The 2,500-nt window shown below is 43.3% G+C and overlaps 1 protein-coding gene across 7 annotated transcripts in view; it reads left to right on the forward strand.

Moving 5' to 3' along the window:
- Positions 1–2,500, forward strand: part of LOC143032325 (uncharacterized) — a 325,478-nt gene that overhangs the window by 285,718 nt on the left and 37,260 nt on the right. The gene's annotated exons all lie outside the window — the stretch shown is intronic.

The raw sequence follows: 2,500 nt of genomic DNA on the forward strand, positions 1-2,500 counted from the left end.
ATATGTATGTATAATTGTGTGTGTGTATGTGTGTTTTGGGCGCAGGTTCTTACTAATACAAATTGGGGTGAACACGAGCATTCCGACAATTATTAATCTTCTTACTCATGTTCTCAAGTTTTCTGACAGTAGATCATGTTTCTGGTAGATAGACAAGTTGTCCAAAGTCTTCCGTTTTTTTTATTAACGTTTCGACTACAAAGAGTCATCTTCAGGAGAGTACAAATAAATTATAGTCTTGCACAGTTACATAATGCACAATTGACAATTCTAAACAGGACACTTAACTTCAGACACTAACTAAGACACCTGAATCTGAGGGAGCGTTTCAGCGTGAGGTCCCATCTTTGAGACTTCCTGAGATTCAGGTCTCCGAGCTCTCCGACTGTCAATTTAAACCTGTGTTTCCTGTATAGAATTGTCAATTGTGCATTATGTATCTGTGCAAGATCTATAGTTTATTTGCACTACCCTGAAGATGAATCCTTGTAGACGAAACGTTAATTAAAAATGGAAGATTTTGGACAACTTATCTTTAGCCATCCTCCAGGAGCAAGATCGACTGACAGAAAGATTAAAAACACCAGTAAGAATAATAATAATCATCAGAATGATGATGTGTTCAACTCTGTATGTATGTATATATATATATATATATATATATATATATATATATATATATATATATATATATATATATATATATATATATATATATATACATATACACATTTGTACACAGAGGGGGCGACCAAGGATGAGATGGATAGATGGGATAAAAGGGGATGTCTGTAGAGGAAAGGAGGGAGAAGACGGGGGCGAGTGGAGAATTGTTGTGTATAGATGATGCTGTTATGCATGGAAGGGAGTGGGTGTGAATGATATTTTGACGCAGCCGAAGAGATTTCTCCCCCTCTACTGTTTTTCTGCAAGAGGGGTCGGAGAGGGGGAGGCGTCGCCAATTAAATGAAGCGGCCTTACTGTGGATGTGCTGTGTCTTGCTGCATTGGGCGAAATACAGGGATGACCCGTCATCCAGGAGCCAAGAGATGTATTATGTGGGGATGAAATGGGTGAGAGTGGATTTATGCCATTTGATATATCACACAGATAACCCACAGTCGGAGTAAAATAAAATTTGAGAGAACGTTTAACTTCTATATATCGGCTACCAGCTGTAGCCCTCTTCAGGAAACCACAAGATAGTAGTAATGGTAGGGCATATATACTCCTTTGACACAAGGTTTTGGAAAGAAACAACTGTTGTGTGGATAACACCTGTGTACGCACATGTATATTTGCCAGTAGACAGTTGTATCACCCTGTCATCTCCCAACGGATAGGCCGATGGTACTGCAATGTACCATGAAGGCTGTGCACCTTAGCTGCGCTTAAAGTCGAGGATATCCAGTCGCATCTGCCTGAAGATATTACAAGCTCGTCTCCTCTTAGTCAACGACTAGCGAACTTGGATGTCGGATCTTTGTTTAGTAACTTGCGGCCTTCGGCTTTGATCTCGCGGTAATCAAAAAGAAGTGCAAGATTCGGTTCGACCAAGAAGTAGTATTTATCAAAGGCCAGTAGTACGTTTCCGGACACGTGAAGGACGTTGCAAGGAGACCCAGTTGCAGGTGAAAGCTTTCTCCTCCGCTGGTGACAAACTCCGCCAAGTCCTTCGTACGGGAGAGGCTGAGGATGATGATCTGACCTCCCTCTGGAGTAGTAATGCATCCACGACCGACGTCGGGCAGTCAGTAGACGTAACAGACGCAGGACACCCAACATCATCACCACAACCACCACAACCACCATCACCGCCTCCGCTGCCTCAGCCTCCTCAGCCCTCGAACACTGTTGGCACGCGCCGGCACGACCACGGCACAAGCTCCACACTCACGTCCAGCGCACGTATCCGCACAAAAAGGGGATCGCATTGTTTGCATCTATGTATGCATGTGCAGGGTCTTACACGCGCAAACAAACACGCGTTACCTGAGCGCGCGCGCTGTCACGTGCGCCGATTTTTTTCTACACCTCCCGGCGGGGACCCACGAGGTTTTGTGCGCCCGGTGTGAAGCCGAGGAGGAGGAGGAGGAAGAGGTGGTGGTGGAGGAGGTGGAGGAAGGCCGTGGTGATGGAGACTCACGACGAAAAGAAGAAACGACAAACTTATAGCGCGGCTTAGAAGTCTTGTATAATATACAGAGAATCTTATCACTTATGCAGTGCAGTTTCTTATTCAACTGAGCAAGCAATAAGACGTGTTTACAATAGATAGTATATTCATGATACGCGCGTGCGTGCGTTCGTGCACGTGTATACTAAGTATGTACTACTGTATTACTCAAGAATGTGATATGATTATAATGATGTACGAACCATTCGTGGTGATGCGTCAGTGACCAAACATTAGCTTTGGTAAGCTTTATCATACCAACTGATATTGAATATTGAATGCACAAGTTTTTTTATTTTTTATGTTGAATATTTTAAGTACTTT

The sequence above is a fragment of the Oratosquilla oratoria genome, chromosome 13 (assembly GCF_046742065.1).
Source record: "Oratosquilla oratoria isolate Oo_2021 chromosome 13, ASM4674206v1, whole genome shotgun sequence".
In the NCBI taxonomy this organism is placed as follows: Eukaryota; Metazoa; Arthropoda; class Malacostraca; order Stomatopoda; family Squillidae; genus Oratosquilla; species Oratosquilla oratoria.